This window comes from Peromyscus californicus, unplaced genomic scaffold (genome assembly GCF_007827085.1).
Source record: "Peromyscus californicus insignis strain IS unplaced genomic scaffold, ASM782708v3 Scaffold_9__1_contigs__length_137607984, whole genome shotgun sequence".
NCBI lineage: Eukaryota > Metazoa > Chordata > Mammalia > Rodentia > Cricetidae > Peromyscus > Peromyscus californicus.
Window position 1 is genome coordinate 74,794,379 of NW_026294617.1, and position 15,711 is coordinate 74,810,089.

General features: G+C 49.6%; 1 protein-coding gene across 2 annotated transcripts in view; it reads left to right on the forward strand.

Annotated features, from left to right (window-relative positions):
- Pdzk1 (PDZ domain containing 1) overlaps positions 1–15,711 on the forward strand; it is a 55,015-nt gene that overhangs the window by 24,920 nt on the left and 14,384 nt on the right. The window lies entirely within an intron of this gene.

Sequence of the window (15,711 nt, forward strand, 5' to 3'; positions counted from 1 at the left end):
AGAGAACAGGGGACTCCCGGTGGTGACCGAGGTTCGTCATAGGAAGGATGGCGTCCTGACTACCTGATGGCTGCTGTAAGCTTTGCTCTAGGTTTGAAATGGCCACCACCTGAACCTGGCCAGAAACAGATACCTATTTATGAAGCTGGGTGGAACCAAGGAAACACAAAACTTAAAAAAACAAAACCAACCTCCTCCCAACCCAAACAGGAACAGCTCATGGGATTCCCACCAGCTGTACAGAATACTTATGGAGTGTGAAAATGCCCCAGGGAGCTGCCTACGCCACAGGCAGCTTATCTTGATGGGGACACTGATGCAAATACCTGACATGTCATCTGTAATCTTTGGGCCCGAGTCCAAGGTGCTTCACTCTCAAAGCTGGCCCATTTTCTTTCTTTCTTTCATCCTTGTGGGCACTGAGGTGATTCTGTATCAGTCACTTTCCATGAAGAGGTGTGTGCTCCTCTGCCTGGGGACGGCTTGTTCCTCCCACTCTACCTACAAGATCCCCCAGCACAGTGTACCCCTTGAGGCTGGGAAGCAGAAGGAACCCAGACCTCACATTTGAGACTACGCTCTGCATATCCAAGCAGGTGAAACCCACTCAGCCGTCTGGAGTCTCCCCGCCACGTAAATGACTCACTAGGGTTTCATTCAGTACCCATAAACGGCAGGTAGCCTAGAGAGTACACGTTTACTTTAACAAGAGCACATTTTCACTAGCCGGGCAGCTGGGTTGGAGCTAGTAGGTGTGTTTTGTAAGTCTCTCCGCTGGATTCTGGGCTCTCTGGAGACAGGACAGTGTCTTGCCTAATCTGGATTGAGCCTGACACCGGCCTCACTGTAGGTACTAAAATGTATCTTGATGAACATAAAAAGGATGCTTTGAGAGGAGTGATAACCTACAGAGTGTGCTAGTCACGCAGGATTTGAATGCTGACTTGGACCTGGGAAGGTCTTGAATTCATTCACATGGAAAAAATGTTTACTTAGCGCCTCCAATGAATGAGTAGTCAGCATTGGGGAAGGCAACCCAGGCAGAGCACGGCATGAACAAAGGGCAGGCTGGGTGTGGGTGGTCATGCGGAGACCAGTTTTGTATTTCCTCAGGAGCAACAGAGGGTAATGAGGTAAATAGCACCTGGGTCCTCTGAAAGAGCAGCACGTGCTTGATGCCTGAGCAGGAATCTAGGCTTTTGTTTTTTTGGTTGATGTTTTAGAGACGGACTGGTAAACACTGGTCGGAAAGTTTATCTAGAGGCAGGAGGACTCCGATAATAGACCAGGCATATGGAAAATGTAAGTGGGTAGAAATGCAGGTCTAGGGACTGGGGAGTGTGCTAACCTGACCCCCCAGCACACATAAACCAGGTGTGGTGGTACATGCCTGTGACTGTTACTCCTGTAGAAGCAAGAGAATCTGACGTTGAAGGGAAGTTTGAAGCCTGGGCTATGTGAGATCCTGCACAAAGACAAAACAACAACAAAGAACTAGTGCCTCGCTGGTTTTGGGGGAAACACTCATTCCAGCTGACCCCCAGGAGGCTTTAGCTGTTTGGGGCACTAGTTCCATCAACAGTATGAGGGTGTCTTCTCTCAACGTCCCCTCACAATTTTGACTCCATCTCTCTCCCAGCCTCTGAAGCTCTTAGGTAAGCAATCAAAATGTGGAGGGCATTGAACTCCCAGACCGGAGTCCTGCCGTAATTATAGTACAAAATATCATTTATGGAGCCTGCGGTAGGGAGGATTCGAGGTACCAGCCGATCAAATGACCTTTGGTATAAGAAATTTTATTCTTTATCATGAAAGAGAAATAAAAATTACTCACTGGGCCCGTCATCACTATTCTCTAGATAATCCTCAGTGGAATGCCTCCATGAATCCCCTGCATTTTAAATCTATCCCCAGCTAAGACCAAAGAGCAGCTGTCACAATGGGTGGTACAGTTAGCAGATCTGTATTTTAGGGCCTTGCTTTTCCTTCTGTTTTGGTATTAGTCACATAAATACACTTGACGGGTTGAGTTTCCACAGATGTTGCTTTTCAAAGCAGGAGCCCTAGTGGCCTAAGCTCGGCCACCTGCATCAAAATGATAAGATGTGCTCTAGGTAAATTATCTTGGAAGGATGAAATCAAAGTGCTTTTGTGTGGTTTGCCAGAGATTATTGTTAGTATCAGCTGAGCTACAGTATGGCTTCTTTCTTTCTGTTTTAAAGTTTATGTTGTGTGTGTGAGTGCTTTGCCTGAATTGTATGTACATGTACTGTGTATGTGCCCGGTGCCCACGGGGCTCAGAGGAAGACATGAGTTGAATTACAGATGGTTGTGAGCCATCACGTGGGCAACTGGGACTGAACTTGGGTCCTCTGCAAGAGCAGTCAGTGCTGTTAACTGCTGAGCCCTCTCTCCAGCCCCACAGCGTGATTTCTTTAATGCCCTTAGCAGAAGCAGTCTGTGCTAGGCTCTGATGGAGAGGGATGTGGTTGTCTGGGTGGGAAGCTCTTGGCCAGGGTTGACCACAGAGAGAATGCACAGCCTGTCTGCAATTTTGGACTTAACCTCCACATTCTCCACCAACTAATATATATTATTTTTTTTATTTTTATTTTTTCTAACAGAAGTCTAGTAACTTCTGTTCTTTTGGGTCACACAGGTGAGTGCGGATGCAGGAAGAGTAACCTTCTCAGGTACATGTGGGCTGATGCACTGGGTTAAACTTCTAGGAGTGTTGACTCTCTTCTCACTGAAGTGCTCAGGTTTTATAAAAAGCATGGAGGTCAGTGAAGGTGAATCAGGTCTAGATAGCTCCTGCTCCCCCCCCCCCCCCAACTTCTGCTTTAGTGGAGCAGACAGATTGTCCACTCATGGTTCTGTCCTGGGTTATATAATGGAGGACCCTTCCACAGGCTCAGTGACTAGGTTAAACATTATTCACTAGCTGACCTGTGAACTTTTATCTTTCAGTAAAACAGCTTCCTGGAGCAGCTGTTTATGTAGGTGCCGACAGGGAGAGACTCTGCTATCTCTGTAATTCTGAACACACGATTGATTTCTAATTACTGTTAGATAAGATGCCGGTGAGCCTAGGTACTTAGGACTAATGGTAGTAGATGACCATGCTTATGTAAAGGTTGACTATACCCAGACCATCACACAGGCAAAGAAGGCAGCCCCTGGGCTGTCATTCCTGAAGCCATTGCTGACCATAGCCCCCATTTCCCACCGATAGGCAAAGTCCCTGTTTATCCTATTTCCTTTACCAAAGTAGGTGAGAATGGGGGTACCCTTGATGGAGACAGTGACACTCCAGATGGATGCTGAAATCTCCAGAGCACAGAGTCTGGAGCACGGATGCCTACTCCACTCAAGCCATTGGTCCTGACCTCTGGTGGGAGACCCAACACAGTGGCGTTCTTCTACAGCACCAGAGAAGTGCTCTGATTTTCTTTTTGCTGTGGGGGAAGAGTGGGGACTGGAGAATATGCAGGCACCCTGGGTATCAGGTAAGGCCAGGTGTCATCCATCCACTCTCTCCTGATAGTCTCTGCAAAGCTAACCTTAGCCACTGGGAAGAGCGGATGCGTCTGTTCCCAATGAACCACTCAGATAACACTGACATTCGCCCTGACCCCGGAGAATCCTGTCAGTCTGCGTATTCAGAGGCTCTAGCAGAGCCTCAAGGCTGAGCTGAAGTTCTCAACATGGTCCCAACCAGAACACATGAACTCCAAGTGGAAGCCAGCAATCAGGGGCCTGAAGAACATGTAAAGACGGAGAAGCTGGAGTGAGCAAAACACTACTTTATACACTGATATCTGGTCCTCGTGTGGACCATGGTCACCAGGGGATACTTAGGCAAAGGGTCCACTCGACCAGAAAGCATCATCGAATTTCCTAATGTATTTTACCCAGAGTAGAACGCCATGGGGAGGTGGTTAGAAAAGCACACATTATTAGCTCCACATGGCTGTGGCTATAGGCTCCCATTATAGAGAGGAACTCTCATACTCTGTTATAAGAAACCTTCATGACTTCTTAACCTCTCCTACCCCAAGTTTGGTGTCTGTGTTTGGGCATTTCTGGCTTGTTGCTTAGGTTCCTAAAACGGGTACAAACTAAGAGTTCCCTGTTGAAGCTGCATGTTGTGGTACATGTCTTCAAGCCCTGCCGTTGTGAAGCAGGTACATACAGGTGAATCTTGAAGCTCAAGGTCAGCCTAGACTACACAGTGAGGTCCTGTCTCAGAAAAGTTTCCTTGTTGAATTGAAAATGCATTCAATCATTTCCTCCCACTAACCATCAACAAAAAGAGAGAGTTGACTCACTTTAAATGTCCAACAGCAGGTTGGTTCCTTGATGGTGCTGGGACTGGGGGAGCATCCATTTCCTGGCTTTCATTGCCTCCGTGCTTTTGGGCACAGTGGGGTTGGCTTTTCAGTTTCCATAAACGTTAGCGAGGATTCGGTCACTTGCCCTGGACGTCTCCTTAATTCACTTCTTGAATACTGCCTTAGGTCGCCCTTCCTCCTGCAAACACCCCATCTTCCCGTTCTTACTTTTCTGGTTCTTTCTCATTCCTTCTAGTTGACATTGGTTCTGTAGTCTACCACCCTGCTCTGGGCTGATCATCAATTTAGAAATCCTCACCAACCAGCCTTCTGTTTTTAAATGTCAAACCCCAGCTAGGGTAAAAGTTACTTTTATTCTGTCATTTTTTCTTTACGCTGATGGTCATGTCCAAGAACCTCAGCATGCCAAGATCACGCTACAGCACGGACTGACCTGCAGTCCCCAGCCCTCCCTGCTCCTGCTGTACATTATGGTGAAATTGCCGATAAGTCATGCTGACCGAACTACATTTTCTATAAAGATACACGATTATTTAAACCGGTTTCCTACAGATTTTTTTCAGTTTCCTGATTCCCGCTAGAGAAATATCACTTGTAATATTCCAGACATGTTTGCACAAACTGCCAACCCATGGGCTCAGTTTTGTTTGGATTTACATGTTCTTTTTTTTTTTTTTTTCCCTCTGGTGTTTCGAGTCAGGGTTTCTCTGTGTAGCTTTGGAACCTGTCCTGGAACTTGCTCTGTAGAATAAGCTGACCTCGAACTCACAGAGATCCTTCTGCCTCTGCCTCCTGAGTCCTGGGATTAAAGGCATGCACCACCACCGCCCAGCATGTTCTTTCTTAAAAGTTTGAAATGGGTGCAAATTCTTTAAAATATGGGAGCATTTCACACAAATCTAGACTTGCAGATTCCTCTGAGAGATGGGTAGGCTTAGCTGGTGATGTCTTCCCTTGTCCTGGTAGCCACCTGTGGGCGTTTCCACGCCTGTGGGCGTTCCCAGCTGTCCGGGGATAGTCTTCTTGAGGTGCTGTCACTGGCTTATCTGTTCGACCCGGCTGTATATTTTGGTGTGACACTTTGGTTTCACATTGTTAAAGTCCCTAATTTTCTACATCTCCAGCTACTATTCAGGAAATATTGAAATGGATTCTGTGTTAATCCATTCCCTGCCTACCCCACCCCTCATTTCTCCGTGATCCACTGGTCGAGTATTCTGTCCATCAAAACTCACTCACTTCCTGTGTTCTCCATACATCCCACGTGCTGACAGTTTTGTTAAGGTTAAAAAGGGGAGCAACTGGCTGGGCATGGCGGCGCACGCCTTTAATCCCAGTGCTTGGGAGGCAGGGCAAGCAGGCCTTTGAATTCAAGGCCAGCCTGGTCTACGTAGGGAGTTCCCGGCTAGCCAAGGCTACATGAGACCTTGTCTCAAACACCACCACCAACAAAAGGGAGCGTGTGTCAGCTCTTTTCCAGCTGCTGTTCTCCACTCTGAGATGCGTCTGCGTTGCCGAATCTGTGGTTCAGTATCCTCTTGCTTCCCCGGCCTCTGTCTTCTCAGTGTGGTGGCCTTCCCTGTTCTTTCTTGTTCCTCTCTCATTTGGCAGTGCACATGTTTTATCTTGGAATTCCTCTCTGGATGGCGCTGGCTGGGGCTTTCTTTTCCTTTTTGCTAGGCATTCCCTGAGGCTTTATCTTTCTCTCTCTTCTTGTCACACTCTCAGCACAGTGAAGGCTGCCCTGGAGCAGGACTCTAGTTCAAGTCCCCAGAGCTACCAGAGAGCTTCCGCTGTGCCTCCTGCTTTAAAGCCGCCACACGCTGGCATTGCCACCCCATTCCTCAATTGTACCCATTGTATTTCTGTGACACAATGTCTCGGGACGTAGCCCAGTCTGTGGTCCGGTGCTGCGGGGAGTGGACTAGAGCAGACACCCTGGGGGCAGGCCAGCAAAGAGGCTGCTGCAGCAATCCGCACGGGTGATAAGGGCCTGCCTTGGCCTAGAAACCATGACAATAGAATGAAGGGGCAGGTGGAGGACCCACCCACACACAGCACTAAGTGATAGGTTTGTGGCCACAAACTCATGCTCTTCCTGATGAGCCTCCCAAATGTGAGGATTAAAAGCGTGTGTCACCACGCCTGTCGAAAGCTGTACCATACTGGGGTCCTTTGAGTCCTGCCTCATGAGGAGGCAGGTGGTGATAGGGCTGCTGTCATAGAATATTACAGGCTGGTAAAATTCTATGGAGTGTCATTTTCTTGAAGGTCTAGAGGCCAGAAGAACAAGCTAAAGGTGTCATTAAGGTTGGGCCCTCTCAGGCCCTGTCCTCGGCATTTCTGATGGCGGCCTTCTCCTTGTGTCCTCGAATGGTCTTGTTTTCAGCACACGGGCATCCCTGGGTTCTCACCCTCTTTTGAAAGGGACATCAGCCCTACTAGATCTGGTCTCCTCATGACCTAATTTAACTTGAACTGCCACTTTAAAGTCCCTAGCTCTGAAGGTGGTCCCGTCGGAGATTATGGTCAATGTTCGGGTTCCCAGGCAGGGCCATCATTCAGTCCATGCTAGAAAGGGAGCCGCCAGCTGCAAGGTGGGAGCCGATATCAGAACTGATTCGTAGAATACGTCGGGGAGGGTGAGAAACTCAAGGCGAATTATAAAAACCAGCCCTCATGGAGGAGCAGACAGGCTAAGCGGATGGCTGGAGGGTGCCAGTGTGCGAGCCAGCAGGGGCCAGGGGAGAAGTGTGTGGCCCAGATACCGTGCGCTGCATTCCGGCAGCTCCTCCTCGCAAGCTGGTCCTGGCAGCGTGCACATCCTGATGCCCATGTTGTCACACCTGCTCTGTCTGACGCCATCTCGGCATGGAGAAATCTGAAGGGACAGGGTTGATGGATGCAACCTATTGCTTAGTGTTTGGTGTGGGTCCTCCACCTGGCCCTTCGTTCTATCGTCAGTTTCTAGGTCAAGGCAGGCCCTTATCACCCGTGCGGATCGCTGCAGCAGCCTCTTTGCTGGCCTGCCCCCAGGGTGTCTGCTCTAGTCCATTCCCCATGCCGCCAGACCACAGCCAGATACCATGGGCTGGACACGAAGTTCTTCCGTGTCTGCCAGCGGCAAGCTCCCTTTGGTTTGATTTTTTAGCTCTTCCTTGAGCATGCCCAAGGACTTTCCCACGGCCTATAGCCATACCATTTTCTATTCAAAACAGCCTCCCACTACCTCTAATGCTGTCAAAATCTTGCCCATCTGTTGTCAGAGTCAAAGCCTCATTAATTCACGAAGTATTCCTTCATTTGTCCCAAGGCACAGCTCTTAGGCATTTATACTCTGCTTGTAGTGGTGTATTTTTTTCTTTTTAATTTGTATTTTATTTTGTGTATGGGTGTTTTGCCTGCATATATGTTTGTGTATTACATGCATGCCTGGTGCCCATGGATATCAGGAGAGGGTGTCAGATTCCCTGGAATTGGAGTTACCATTACGTGGGTACTGGGAATTGAACCCCAGATCCTGTGGGTGCATAGCCAGTGAGCCCTCTTAACTACTGAGTCATCTCTCCAGCCTGTGGGAATTAGCTTTCTCTCAGTCCTTTCCTCTAACCTAACTGACTCCGAATCCCTTGAGCACTGGGCAGCTTTATGTATTAGTGTAGGGTAGACACTGTGCAAACACATGAATGGCGTGTGGGCTAGTAAGTTTAACGGAAAATTGAAGGAGTTATGTTCATGGTTCTAAACAGACCTAGCCTGCCTGAGCATGCTGATTGAAGAAGCATTATGTGGGGGAAAGGAAGAGACTGGGATGTGGCAAGAAGCTGAAGTAGGGTCAGTTTTCGTCAAGGCTGGCTGGGTTTCTCAGACTTGAGTGCAGCTGGGTGAGGGAGGAGAGGGGTGGCATTAGCTGCCCGCCCCCCACCCTCCTGCCCCCCAGATGTTAATATGTAGCCCTGGGTGGTGTGAAATGCCCTGTACAGACCAGGTGGCCTTCAACTCTGTGTTCTGGCTGCCTCCACCTCCTGAGTGCTGGGATTAAAGGTGTTCACTACAAAGCCTGGCTAGCTTTTAAGGAGGTTAGGTTTGGGGCCAGCATCAGAGTTCTCTTAAACTCCCTAAGTTAAAAGTAGTTTTCGCCGGGCGGTGGTGGCGCACGCCTTTAATCCCAGCACTCGGGAGGCAGAGGCAGGTGGATCTTTGTGAGTTCGAGGCCAGCCTGGTCTACAGAGCGAGATCCAGGAAAAGGCGCAAAGCTACATAGAGAAACCCTGTCTCAAAAAAACAAAAAAAAGCCGGGCGGTGGTGGCGCACGCCTTTAATCCCAGCACTCGGGAGGCAGAGCCAGGCGGATCTCTGTGAGTTCGAGGCCAGCCTGGTCTCCAAAGCGAGTACCAGGAAAGGCGCAAAGCTACACAGAGAAACCCTGTCTCGAAAAACCAAAAAAAAAAAAAAAAAAAAAAAAAAAAAAGTAGTTTTCAACTGTTTGAGTCTGTGGCTGCCTGGCTCAGAACTGCTCGGCACTGTCGAGTGGAGAGGAAGACGGCAGGCATGGACTTCAGATCGCCACCGTGAATTCCTGGTCCAGGCGCTGCATCAGACACTAGGCAGAGCTCAGGGTGTTGGTCATCAGGGGCCTCTCCTAGCCAGACTGCCACCAGGGCTTCTTAAGGGAGTAAAGGTGAGCTCTGGGTGACTGTTAATAGTTCATCCAACCATGATACTCTTCTGTGACCCAGGAGAATTGTCCCTGAAGGGAAAGGAGTCAAGTGATGTGGGGTGATGTCAAAGTCTAGTTTTTTTTGTTTTTTTTTTTTTTACATATGCCTGAAAATCTGGGCCCAAAAGCTGTGAGTCGGGGACTAAGTATATATTTTATGACTCTGTGCAGGTGATTCTGGGATTGAGATCTAATTTGTGGGTGACCATAAGCGTTGGGATGATATCCCTTACCTGTCACTGAATTATTTGTTTTAACTGTGTGTATCCCCCGCATGGATGTGTGTATGTATACCGCAAGCTTGCCTGATATCCTTGAAGGCCAGAAGAGGGCAACAGATCCCCTGGACCTGGAATTACAGATGTTGTGAGTGGCCATGGAGGTGCTGGGAATTGAACCCTGGTCTTCTGGGAGAGTAGGCAGTGCTCTTCAGCACTGAGGCATCTCTCCAGCCCAGCACTGAGATTTCACAGGCGTGATTTATTGCTGTTAGTGACACATGATGGCCGTCGGGTTTATACAGTTTTGATTGGCCTGTCTATCACACAGATGAAGGCAGCTGGCATGGTTTGGGCAGGGCAGCTGGCATGGTTTGGGCAGGGCTGGACAACTCCCAGGGATGAGAAGAGGATGCTGTGACTTTTGATCCAGGGCTTGCTATTTATTTTGCTTCCTTTGAAGAAGGATTTGCTCGGGGCAAATGCAGTGGTAGAGCGCGGGCCTTAGGTTTGACCTGAGCACCACAAAGCAACAAACTCCAAACAAAACCAAAATAATAAGACCACAAGTGGTGGTGCACACCTTTAATCCCAGCACTCGGGAGGCAGAGGCTCACAGGAATTAGATAAAAAAAAAAAACAGATTTTTTTTGACATTTAAGTGCATGTGCAGGTGTGTACATATTGAGATGGGGTCAACCCTCAGTGATTTTTTTTTTTTTTTTTTTTGCAATGGGGGCCTCTCACTGGCCTGGAGCAGGCTGGCTGGCCGATGAACTCCAGGATTCTGCCTGTCTCCACCTTCCCAGCTCTGGAGTTACAGGTGTGTGCTACCATACCAACAGTTCCCGGGTGTCTTAGGGTTTCTATTGCTGTGAAGAGACACCATGACCACATCAATTCTTCTAAAGGAAAACATTTAATTGGGGCTGGCTTACAGTTCAGAGGTTTAGTCCATTGTCATCATGGTGGGGAGCATGGTGGCATGCAGGCAGACGTGGTGCTGGAGAAGGAGCTGAGAATTCTATATCCAGATTCGCAGGCAGCAGGAGGAGTAGCAAACCTCAAAGCCCACCCCCTAGTGACACACTTCCTCCAGTAAAGCCACACCTACTCCAACAAGGCCACACCTCCTAATAGTGCCACTCCCTATGGACCAAGCATTCCAACACATGAGTCTTTGGGGTCCATACTTACGCAAACCACCACACCAGAGATCAAACTCAGGTCCTCATGCTTGTAAGGCAAGAGCCAACACCCATCTCTGAGCCCTTATGTGACTTGGCTCTTGCTGTGTAGACCAGGCTGGCCTTGAACTCAGCAATCCACCTGCCTCTGAAGTGCTGGGATTTAAGGGTGTGTACCTCCACGCCTGGCTCTTGTGTTTTTGAGCATGAAATGTTTCAGGGAATCCCATGGTCATGCTTCTGTCTAGAGCACAGTGTGTGGTCTTGACGTTTAAGTGGCTTTAAACACCTCTTCCTCTGCTTCTGTCTGGCTTGGCTCATGAGCATTCATGCCTGTGACATTTCTTGGGACATTTCCACCTACGTGAAACATTATTGTGGATCAGAGGCTTCAGATGGGGTTTTGCCTAGAACAGTCTGGCCTTGCCACAGCCCCACTCACAGCAGGAGCAATGGAAACAGTGTCTTCCCTTCCTCCAAATAGCCTTCAGTGGAAAGCCCCGCAGCTTCCACCCCTAGACACACACCGAGGCCAAAGCAAGACCCAGCGTTTAGCCTTTGCAGCTGAGCTGGACCTGCTGGCTATTTGGACCTCAGTGGTCTTGACCTCTTTAGGCCCAGCTTCCAGCTCTGGCCTCCAGCTTGCTGTGTAGAGACTAGTGAAGAGTACTAACCTAAGGATCTGTGGGGAGGATGGTGAGCCGAGGAGCCCTGGCCTGCCTTGGGCTTAGGAGCTGTCTTCTGGGCTGTGAGCTATTTCTTTCTGTGGGAAAAGCCTAGTAGTTTGAATCCTTTCTACTCTAACCCTGACAGAGGAACCTCCTAACCTTTCTGTGTTCATTTTCTCATCTTCCTAACTTGCAAAGTGCTCTGAGCTTTTCTTTTGGACCTAGATATATCATTCTTTCTTGATAGGAAGAATCCAATTGTTTTGGAAGAAAATGGAGTCTAAAGAGTAACGTTATCAAGAAGAGTGATGGACAAACACTTCTGAGCCTTTGCTGTCTGCCTGTCCAGGGCCCCGGTCCTTCCCTATCTGCCTGTCCAGGGCCCCGGTCCTTCCCTGTCTGCCTGTCCAGGGCCCCGGTCCTTCCCTGTCTGCCTGTCCAGGGCCCCGGTCCTTCCCTGTCTGCCTGTCCAGGGCCCCGGTCCTTCCCTGTCTGCCTGTCCAGGGCCCCGGTCCTTCCCTGTCTGCCTGTCCAGGGCCCCGGTCCTTCCCTGTCTGCCTGTCCAGGGCCCCGGTCCTTCCCTGTCTACCTGTCCAGGGCCCCGGTCCTTCCCTGTCTGCCTGTCCAGGGCCCCGGTCCTTCCCTGTCTGCCTGTCCAGGGCCCCGGTCCTTCCCTGTCTGCCTGTCCAGGGTCCTGGTCCTTCCCTGTCTGCCTGTCCAGGGCCTTTATTGTTTTCCCACATACAAGTAACTTTGTTGCCAAGAATTGACTTCCATGTCAGCTCAGAGAGTTCAGGAGTCACGGCTTCCTGTCATCTCTGGTATTTTGATAATTGGGAATAGAGCCACTTTAGGATATTTTAGAAATCTCCACATCTTCACAAATTACCTACACACCCACCATCAAGGCCTGGCCCTCAGATTTCCTTGTCAAGAAGTAGATGGGCTGGGGGCGGGGGGTGAAGAAACAGGAAACAGATCCTTAAGCACAGTGTCCTCCTAGTTAGGCCAAAGCTCAGAGTCCAGACATCTCCTCATGCAGCAGTGACTCAGATGTGCTAAAATGACCGGTCCTGTCCCATGTAGGAGCCACATAAAACCAGGATGTGAACTACACAGAATCGGGAATGGAGGTGGAATGGAGCAGGGCCCCTTAGACGCCAGAGTGAATTGGCATTCTATAATACGGTCACGGAAAGAATTTTGTGCCCCAGGGGGTCCCATGTAAGAGCAGGCATTTGGAGTTTTGGGTGGCTTGGTTGGGGTGACAGTGTTCACTATCTAACGTATGTGGGGGACACCTGCTGGTGGATGGAGCGTCAGTCTGTTAGCTGACGGTGACATTTCAGAATTGCTGCTGCTGGGGACCGGCTCTAACCCTGTCTTCAAGCACAGCCGTGGGAAGAAATGGTGACCTCATGTACCCGAGACTCTTCAAAGCCTCGGGTGCAGGTCTCACTGTTCTCAGTCTGGCTCTTTAGAAACTTTGAACGGCCACCCAAACAAGACACAGCCTGAGATTGTTGCCAAGAAAGAGTAAACTCGAGTCTTTTTGGCATGTTGGGCTTTTGGGTCTCCAGTGAGATGGGAAAACATTCCCCAGTGCAGCCTCCTCTAGGGGAGGGATTTCACTTTTCATCTTTGGCCTGCAGAGGAAGCGAGGAGGGACCCTGCGGTGGTTACCCCAGGGTGTGAGACAGCTGAGATTTTTTTTGTTTTGTTTTGTTTTGTTTTTTGAGACAGGGTTTCTCTGTGTGGCTTTGCGCCTTTTCCTGGAACTCACTTGGTAGCCCAGGCTGGCCTCAAACTCACAGAGATCCGCCTGGCTCTGCCTCCCGAGTGCTGGGATTAAAGGCGTGCGCCACCACCGCCCGGCTGACAGCTGAGTTTTAAGGTGGGTGCCTTAAGAATAAACATTCATCTGTTGACCACAAACACAGCCTCTTCTTTTGATGAACGCACAGAATCCAGCATCCTTTATTCTGGCTGTAAAGGCGTGTTCTGAATTGGAAGCATGTGGACGAGGTTGCCCAAGGTTCCCTGAAGGATCAAAGAGGCTTTGACCAATCCGTTCAAGGGACTGCTTCAAGGCATTTCAGCCCCGGGGAGTTGAGAACTGATGGGGGTCTAGAGAGAGAAGCTTGCATGCGGTGAGAAACTGACATGTGTGCAGGCCGGGCAGAAAGAGACAGTTCAAAAGTCCGCGTCAGAACAGACTGGAAGCGGTGCCTGCAGGTGAGGAGAGCTGGCTGGTGATGTCTGCACTTGGCCCCTTCCTCCCCGTGGGGCCCTTTCCGGGTTGAGCCTTTTGATGTGGGAGAGCTGCTGTGCTCTCCCAAGGTGTAGGTGATGGCCACTGGCGTACGAGGAGGCTTTGCTTTTCTCTCCTCTCGGTGTCTGATGGGGCCCATTTCTTGGGGTTTTTTTTTACCACATATTTTCACACTCATCTTTGCAGAGAGAGAGAGAGAGAGAGAGAGAGAGAGAGAGAGAGAGAGAGAGAGAGAGAGATATACTTGGGGTGGCCGAGCCACAGGTAGTAGAGATCTTCCTGCCTGCTCGTGCTGCCCCTCTCTCTGGGCACCAAGGTCCAATGGCATCTTGAATCGCCACAGCAAGGCTTCTAGGAAGCCTGCAGCATATTGTTGCCTGCTCTTCACTCTACTCCTCTGTTTTTTATAGCCACCTCTTCCTGCCCTTCTGGAGCAAAGGGACGTGCTCACAAGCAGGGGCAGTGACGAGGAGAACACAGAGAAGGAGCTGGCTGCAGCCGTCTCCACCCTGTGCTTCACATGTCGGCCCTTGACTGGGCTGGCCCCCACTCTCCTAGGAAAGCACAGTGCTGAGCTGGGAGGCCTCGGAGCCCCAGCAGTCTCCCTTAGCAGTAAGGCCCCAACTGTTGCTCACACACTCCTTTTCTCCTCTTGTTCCCAGCCCCCTTCCTGTAGTGGCAGGAGGGGCAGGCTGGGTGGGGACAGAAGTGGCCTTGGTAAGGAGAGCCTTAACCCGCCATCCTTTAACTCTGACTAGAAGCTTGTGTATCTCTGCAGGCATTTTCCTCCCTCATTTATTATTTCTCCGTTTCCTATGTATATGTCACGTATTTTGATCATGTCTCCCGTGTACCCTGCTGTTCTGTGCTGCTGAACCCTACTTCCCAAGCTCCCCTCTCACGTATGTTTGTGGTGGGCCCCACTGCATTGTCTTAGGTTGCTGGTACAAGTCAGAGGTGCACCCATCTTCTACTGCATTACCGACACGATAGCCAGCTCTGAGGCCTGGCTTTGTTTCCTTCCTTCCTTCCTTCCTTCCTTCCTTCCTTCCTTCCTTCCTTCCTTCCTTCCTTCCTTCCTCTCTTTCTCTCTGTCTTTCTGTCTTTCTGTCTTTCTGTCTTTCTCTCTTTCTCTCTTTCTCTCTCTCTCTCTCTCTTTCTCTCTTTCTCTCTTTCTCTCTTTCTCTCTCTCTCTTCCTTCCCCCTCTGTCTCTGTCTCTCTCTCTGTCTCTCTGTCTCTCTGTCTGTCTGTCTCTCTCTCTCTCTCTCTGTTGTTTGAAGTCTGCCTTGCCCTGTCCTGCCTCACCTGAATCCCACTTCTTGAAAGTCATTTCTCCAAGGAGAAGTCTTATTTCTCCTCAGTCCATTCCTTCTTCCCAAAGATGTGTGTGTGTGTGTGTGTGTGTGTGTGTGTGTGTGTGTCATCCTTTATCTTTCCATTCTTCCACAGCATGGCATACATCACATTTTGTTTTAAAAATATAATTATGAAAACAAATTTTTCCAGGTTAGAAAGGCAGCGTGTAGCTTCTCTTATTCTTCACAGGTTTGTCCTCAACATCTAGAACCTGAAAGGCTCATCAGATATTTGAGTGCAAGCATGCTTCTTGGAGGTGAATGTGGACAGAGCACACATGTGAGAATGTCTTAGGAAACTTCCGGGGGCTAGGAAGACAGACCCATTCATTAAAGTGCTCACTCCGCAAGCTCGGGGACAGGACTTTGGATCCCCAGAGACCCTGTAGGAGGCTGGGCGTGGTGGTGTGTGTCTGTAGTCCTGATGCTGAAGAGGCAGAGATGGAGGACAGCTGGATCTGCTCGCCAGCTACTCCGGTCAGATCTGTGAGCTCCAGGTCCATTGAGAGAATCTGTCTCAATAAATAAGGTGGAGAGGCATTGAGAAAGACACCTGGCATGACCTGATTTCTACACACATGTGCACGCACGCATACACACAATAGCAACAAAACCCCAGCACACACACAGATGAAACCTTTTATTTTGTGTGGTAATTAAAGAAGGTAGATTTGGTCTCTTAAACTTTGTGGATCATGTGTTTTTAGACTTAACCTCTTTAGGGCAGGGGACAGAGATGAGTTTGGTTGGAGCTACTGAAGTCAGAGCACCTGTGTTATGTATGCAGTTGAATACATGGGTCTGAAACTCAAGCAAACAGGCCATTCTTGGGGAATAGATTTGGAGATCGTGAGCATGGTCTATGCAAGGCTCCTTGGGGCCCCAGTGTTGCTACACAGCAGAATGGACAAGCAGAGACAGAGGCTATGTGTGGA